General features: G+C 41.8%; 1 long non-coding RNA gene across 1 annotated transcript; it reads left to right on the top strand.

Moving 5' to 3' along the window:
- Nucleotides 1–272: 272 nt before the first annotated feature.
- Nucleotides 273–932, top strand: LOC135383340 (uncharacterized). The gene is made up of 3 exons (XR_010419818.1): nucleotides 273–409; nucleotides 655–752; nucleotides 813–932. It is a non-coding gene; the product is annotated as an uncharacterized LOC135383340 (long non-coding RNA).
- The last annotated feature ends 7,071 nt before the right edge of the window (nucleotides 933–8,003 follow it).

The following is an 8,003-nucleotide window of genomic DNA, read 5'->3' on the forward strand; positions in this document are numbered from 1 at the left end:
CTTATACATGGGGCGCGAGGCATTCTTTTCGATATTGGGTGTTTCTTGGCGTAGGAAGGTGAATGAGGTCTCGTTTTGACGGGGAAAATGTCCTCTTTCCGATAGCATTGTTGTCGTGCTCGCGCCGATTTCCGTTCTCTTGATATAGCACGAAGAGCGCCGCGACTGTGGCGCCCCCAACGCCACACTCTGCATCCGCCACTGCTCTCACTCTCAGTCGACGTTGGAGTACCGGAGGTGAGGGGTCGTGTGATGTCGTCGTTCCTGTTCTGGGTGTTTCGGCGTGGCATTGGTGTCTCGGACTGTTCTGACTGTGTGTTTGTGCCTTGCTAGTGATGCCTGGACATGTTTCTCTGTTTGTACGCCTTGGAAGATACGACCAGAAGCCGTTGGATTTCGTGAATGGAAGGTTAGTTGAGAGGCTGCTGTGCCATGATTCATGCACGGTTTGCTTGGTAACATTCCTAGCATGTGGGTTCCTATTACTTTATGCACTCAGTGTGGTTGCTACCCTCTTGAGTCCTGTTACCTTATGCTGAACTCAGTGTGGTTGTTGCCGTAGTCGTTAACTGATATCGTCACTTAACATCGGGTGAAATTGTCACATCTGATGCTTCATTGGCCTGTTACAAACGGGGAATCTTTGAATTTCAGACGCTTTTGACAGATTTGTTTCTGTGCACAAGACAAATGGGCTGTCGTACTGCCGACGTAGGAAATGAACACACGTCGCTGAGATCTTAAAAGACAAAGTAAGTTAAGCTACAGGTCATTGCAAAGATCTTTACTGAGTTGTGTTTCCTGCAAAACAGGTAGGGTGTGCACTTCACCCATGCAACTCCAATGTCTGCTTCATGGCAGTGCAAGCTTTTACAACCGTACCCTTGAATGTAACAAGCCAAATAAACTGGATAACAGAGAAAAGTTTCCTGGTTCTTTTGCCACTATGTTCGCGTAAGATATTCAACTTATCATACCTACATTTTTCTAAGATCTGTACTGCTTTCACAATGTATCCTCCCCTTTGGTGCTTTGTGTGTAGGTGGATTTTGGTTCCCCACTATGTGTCACTGGATGCACCCTGTATAACCTTCACTCCGTATCGTCATACGACCGTTACCCGACCAGCGGCTTCTTCAACGTGGTACATAACCTTATGCTCTCTGCACCCCGTATAAGCGGTCTCATAATTCCGTTGTGGCTCACACAATCATGTGGGTATATGGGTCACATGAGAATTGTATGGGGCGTTTATACGGGATTGTTGGATATGGAGATTCTCGTATTGGTCATACGGGCCACATGAAGGCCCCGTATGGTCTATATAACTCGTATGTCCATATAACCCATAACCCAATGTTCAATAATGCCATATATATGGGACCGGTATTTATTCGATATGGGTTTTTCCAATAGGGCAGCTGATGTAGAAAAAAAAAACTAAAGTAAATAGCAAGCAAGAAGACAAAAGCCCAATGTTGCAACATGCATTATAAATGATTACTTCCCCTTTAACAAAGGGCACCAAAATTAAATGGTTGAAGCAAACAGTCGTTTGCAGAAAAGTAAAAGTTTGGAAAAATATGGCATGAACTAGGTGATGCTATTTCAACCACAGTGAGCTGGCACACAAAAACAGTTGCAGCAAAAAACCAGAAGTTTCACATGAGTAAATAGATCTGAAACATGACTGTTCCTTTAGTGAAGAGCACTATAACTGTGTTCAAAGCAAAAGGGTAGAAGCAAAATTTGGGGTAGATTATTATTCCAACAAAAATTAGTGTTTGCCAAACGGGAAATAATTTTACTATAAAAAGCGAAGGAGAACAGTTACGATAAAAAGAGAACAGTTTTCCAGGTATTCACACTGCTGTTACATGTAAGAATGGCCGTGAAGTTTTACTTGAGGTTCAAAGGCGACTGAAAAGCATGGTAGCTCCACAACGTAGCAGCAAGGTGACGAAAAACCAGAGCGATGTTCTCTTACCATATCTTAAAAACTAAGTATACAACCGAGTGTTGGTTATAGTTAAGCATGATGAAGGCATGCTAACAGGAACACTATAGCGGACAAGCACACACATACGCCATTCAACTTTAACTGACATGTGTTAGCCTATGCCTCTCCCAACCCAGTAAACCACAAAAGTCTATTAGACATACCAGAAAGATCCAAACATCTAAGACATTTAGAATGTCTAGTAGACATCCGGATATGTCCAGCTAACGTGGAATGGATGTACTATGGATCGTCGGAAGCTCATCCATAACTGCATAAATGGATATCCTCTGGATGTAACAGCTGGACATTTGTCACATCCGGTGGACGTGCTTGTGAGGCATTGCGACGTCTAATATACGTCCAACCGATGTTCGTACCGGATCAACATACGATAATATAGACGTACGTTTACGAAACGTTGTTTCAACTATCAATTCAATAGTAATTTTTACGTATAGTGCTAGAAGAAAGCGAATCTATATTGCGAGAACGTGAGAAGTTGGAGAACAAGTAAAAGCAAGCTTTTTCATTTGCTCTGCAAAGTATCTACGTAGCACTCTTCCACCAACACAGGAAACCTGTCAGTTTGACAGCTCCACTCAGTAGGTACCCTCATCATAGACAATAGCCTGAATTTCAAACACATTACTTGTTAGCAAGGAATATCAGAAATGTTAGCGGGCAGTTTGACTCATTGCAGACGTACGAATCAATTGCAGAAACACATCCTCGTCACCGTTACAAACGTTTTCGGCCCCACTACACTTAACAAACATCCCGCAACTATTGGTATTTTAGTATATGTTCCATCCAGTACGCCAATAGAGGCTACTGAGAAATGCCCAAGCCGTGTAGGGTGGGGTACGGCATTTGCGCTGTTCATGCACACAAAATAGCTGAAAAAGTAGATTTGCAATCTGGTCTATATATTGTCGTATGTTAATCCGGTATGAACATCGATGGGACGTATATTAGTCGTCGCAATGCCTCACAAGCACCTCCATTGGATGTGCAAATGTTCAGCTGTTACATCCAGAAGATATCCATCTATACAGTTATGGATGAGCTTCCGACGATCCGTAGTACATCCATTCCACGTTAGCTGGACACAGCCGGATGTCTACTAGATATCCAAAATATCCATGGTGTACCATCCTCTAGATGTCCATTAGACGTTCGTGGTTTACTGGGAAGCTCTTTGAAAAGATTACCTCACTTGGAATCAGGATTAGTGAGTGGTGGCTAACAATATTCACCACCACATCAACATGGAAGAGCGTAATGGCCTCCCTTCTGCATCATGTCATGGAACGGGCTATTCTGTATTGGGATGGCTGCGAGTAACGTTAGCCACTATACAGGGTGTTTCACCTAAAATGATAAAGTCCAGCTTGCGATGTACTCGCCGGAGGATTGTGGGACTTTTGGCAATTACCTTCTGGAAACGTTTGCCTGCATTTAGGAAGGCTTTGGACAATTTTTAATTATGCAACTTATTTTTCAATCGAACTTTGAAAATTGCTAAGGGAACCTCACTTTTTTTGCAGAAATGTGAAGTCCTCCATGGATAACCACATACCCAACAAAAACTGCACAGTATTGCAAAAGAAATAGTCTAAGAAAATTGGTAAATATTCCATTTTAGCCCCGCCTGCTCGATTTCCACTAAGAAGAGCGTACGGAAGATGTGGGTAGAGGAGGAAGGGTTCCCACCTCTTGCTTTATTATTATTTCCCCTGCTCTGACCTTGACGGTGGTGACAAGGCAAAACAAACGAAGGTAGGGACACTTCCTCCTCGAAGCATACATTTCGCACACATTCGTTTGAGAAAATCATGCAAGCAGGGCTGAATCCTTATTTTCACTCATTTTTGTCGACTATTTCTGTTGCGATATTGTGCAGTTTTTGTTGGGTCTGCGGAATGAAAGCGACGATACTAAAATGAAACGAATGGTAACTGCCTTGTACAACATCATAAAAAATCATCAGGAACCGGCTAATGAATCAGAGCCAGCACCCAATACATGAGTGCAGGAAGAAAAAAAAAGAGTCACCTCTAATAATTACATCACCATTGCCTCTAATCATTTAATTACAGTTCTCTTCCTACTAATGCCAACATTAAAAAAGTATGACGTGTAGTCTCAGTGCTACCTAGGAGCTTGACCTGGAATGATGAGAACTCATTCATAACAACCAAACAATCGCTGGCTGTAATATAAAATAATTGATGTTGGATCTGTCCAGACACAAGAAAGAGAAGCCTGCTTGGTATCGAAAAGTGGCAAAGCTCTGCAGCCACACAAAATACGTCAGAAGAGGAAAGCGAGGAAACGTATACTCTGTCAAACATACAAATCACCCCAAAGAACAAAGTTGCTTTCATTATCATCAGATGAATATATCACAGAGAAGAATGAGTTATGTTGGGACTCGAACGCTGGTCTGGGAGGGGTTGCCTGATACTGCAAAGCACGAAACATCCGAATGAAATAGACAATCGAAGAACTACAGCGAGATGACGTCTACACACTTTACAAAGAAGGAAAACGTAGATTTAAGAGAAGAAAGACGATCTCACTGCATATCGAAGATCTCCATCAAGCAGACCTGATTTCATTCCTGCAGTACAGGAAACAAAATAAAGGATTTTCCTTCATACTTATTATGATACATTGTTTATCAGGACGGCTCATGGCTACACCCATTAAGACGTGGTGAAGATGTGAAGAAAGGCTAGGTGAAGCTATATATGAATTGGAATACACCGAATCACCGAATAACCTTGGAAAGGAATCCTACAACAAACATGCGAAGACATGGTGTAAACATCACTCAATCAGCCTATTCAGTTCACATTCTCCTTTCAAGTGTGTGGTCGTCAAGAGATCTACTAGTACCATTAAAGGTAGACTTTATCGTTATTTTGCCAGTAAAGGCCATTAAAAGTACATTGTGGTTCTCCGAAAGATCACTGACGACTACAATTCGTCATACCACTCAACGATTAAGATGGGCCCTAACGATGTCAATAAAAATAATGAGATTCAACTATTCAGTACACTTAATAGTAAAAATGGAAACAAATAAAAAAACGATACCTTTTAAAGACGGTGATCAGGTACATGTTCTCATGAGTGGATCAATTTTGAGAAGGGGTACATTGGGCACTGGTTCTTAGTTGTCTACATGGTCACGCGATACAAGAACTCGGATCCACCAGTGTTTTACATAGCTGGTGCGGACAGGGTCGAACACGATGCAACTTACTACACCAACGAATTGCAACGTGTAGTGAAAAGGGCAAACGACCTGTACCCAATCGAACACAAAGTAAGTCGAAAGAAAATAAATGATGTCACGCATTATAAAGTGAAATGGCTAGGTTATGATGATTCATTTAATTCTTGGGTTCCCATCCAAGATGTCGTGAAATTCTCATTTTTACATGTATCTTCTATACAACGATTGTATCGAAATGTGTTCAAACAATAGCCTCAATGACTTTACAATTGCTCTGAATGCACCACTGCAATTGAATGAACAATATGAAGTCGGCCTGCATGAACTTTCCATCTGTAATGCATTCTACAACGTTCCATGCACAAACGATGTTACTATCAGCTTACTTCCAGAGGCATTATTCAGCTGCGCAAGGAAGTAGTTGTGGTATCGACATTGGAATATGCGCTGCAGGATTTCTTTTAAAAAATTCAATGCCACATTTGGTTATGTTGATGGAAAATAGACATCTCAACTACCTCAAATAAGTCAGTGTATTAAGTTTTTTTTCACGAAGAGCTGCTACAAGCCATTTGTGTGTCCACTAAAGAAGGCTTGCAAGTTGTAGGTGCTAAAGTGTCGCGTCAGAACACGTACCTGCGAGAGGAAGCCATCTCGAGGATGCTTTTAAAGGAAGAGGTGACTAACATTACACAATATGGTCCAGTCATATTCACGCCAGGCCGCTTTATCAGCGTCACACTAAACTGCTTCTTTATAAGATACGAAATCGATGCAAAGATGCTATTCCAAAACAATATCTATACGTTATTGGTCCCACGTCTCTTTGTTATCCCGGAACAACTGAAGAGACTCCTGAAATTAAACACCAGTAAATTGATAGAAAATGCAACGCAATACATTGAAGATGCATTTGCATTGAGTTTTGGTGTTGTTATAGAAAATGTAATACTTGCATCAGATGAAGTCCAAGTTCCACCAAATTATTACGAGACACCGTCTTCGTTTCTACAAGCTATCAGAGACGTGCTAGGTGGCAATGCTATACCCAGATACAATGAAGATACACGACTGCTTACTTTCAGTCCCGCTGATGGGGTAACTACAAATCTTTCTGAATATTTCAGTAACATGTTGGGTTTTGCACCTATTCAATCTATTACAAAGGGCAAAACAGGAACCACACCACTCACTCTTAAACCATTGTTTCATAATTTCATGATTTATTGCGACATTATCGAATCATCCCATATAGGTGCAAAAAAATTCCCATTTTGAAACTCGTCCCATATTTACATAAAGATGATCCCAAGATTCATTACAGCTTCCGTAACGTGCAATATTTCAAGCTGTTACAGAACGAGATCACCTCAGTTTTGATTAAGTTGTATGATGAGACAGGTCGTCCGCTTCATTTTTGAGGACCAGGTCGTACAGCTCTAGTTCTACCCTTGAAAAATGTATCTTAAAGAAGTCCCAGAGATCCACTATGAATCGGGACTTGGTGATCTTGTACCATACGAAGGGCCACAGTTTCAAACTGGGAATGGCTTCTTTAGTTCGTTGCATAAGCTAGCATTGCCACTTTTGCATCGTGCAAAGCCCTGCATAGCTTGGACTGCTATGAGCGCAGTCTAAAATTTGGCGAAAAAGTTATCTGAAGGGCAAAACATGAAGCAGGCACTGAGAGCAAGCTCAAATGAATTAGGGGTACACATATTTTGAAGGAGATTGCCGGTAGTGGACATCAAAGTAAAAAAAGGAAGAGAAGAGACGTTTTCGATTAACCCTCTGGGGTCCTGTATCCATGAAATAAAGAAAACACTTTCTCATTTACTGATGTTGCTTTCTTATAAAGAAAAGGTTTTTGCATTGGAAAGAGGAGCAACTGGGGTTAGCAATTGGACAATGGGGTCGCATTCCGAAAACAGGTGGTCAGTGGGAGTTATAGGTGTGGATCGACGTCCAAGCGGGGTTAGAAGTCGGACAATGGGTCGCCTCTCACGTGCAGAAAGTGAGGTCGTCAGCGCTTCCAATCGCAAACAGGTTTGACATCCAAGCAGGGTTAGAAGTCGGACAACGATTCAATTCCTAAAAACAGGTGACCCAAGTAAGGTTGGGTTAGAAAATGGGTTGGGAGGACAATGTCAAAAGGTATGACGGAGCTCCCACGCTCTGGGGATTAAAAAAACACGAATAGGGAGTCTTTGCTAAGGTAAGATACTAACAAATAGAGCTACGAGGAAAACATTGTACCCTTTACATGTCGCAGTTCAACGTTGTACATATACAGTCCCAGCTTTGAAGGGGCAGTGTGAGTGATTCAACATACCTCCAACCCAAGTTTCAAAGAATCGTGCGAGACGCAAGTTTATTATCCTGTTTCTACAAGTAGCGGACGAGAATTGACGATAGAATGGAACATAGCAAATCTCTCGGACTTGTATCCCAGTTTATCATCACTATACTGTACTACAACTATGAAGATATTGAGGTCAGATGGGGGTAAACCAACTACCAGAATAGAGGACGGCATCACTGGGGACACTGTATTTCCAGCCAATAACTTGGATGCAGCTTTATGTACCTGATCGAAAAATTCATCAAAGCCAATCCTAATGGAACCATTCAGCCAATAGGCCTATCGGACATCTCCAATAGGACTAACGGTTTAGCGGTTTGATGGGTCCATTAGGACCTAAGGGTATAATGGCCTGGTGGGGCTCCACAAAATCAAAAACAAATTAAAAACAAAAT

The sequence above is a fragment of the Ornithodoros turicata genome, chromosome 2, assembly GCF_037126465.1.
Source record: "Ornithodoros turicata isolate Travis chromosome 2, ASM3712646v1, whole genome shotgun sequence".
Lineage (NCBI taxonomy): Eukaryota > Metazoa > Arthropoda > Arachnida > Ixodida > Argasidae > Ornithodoros > Ornithodoros turicata.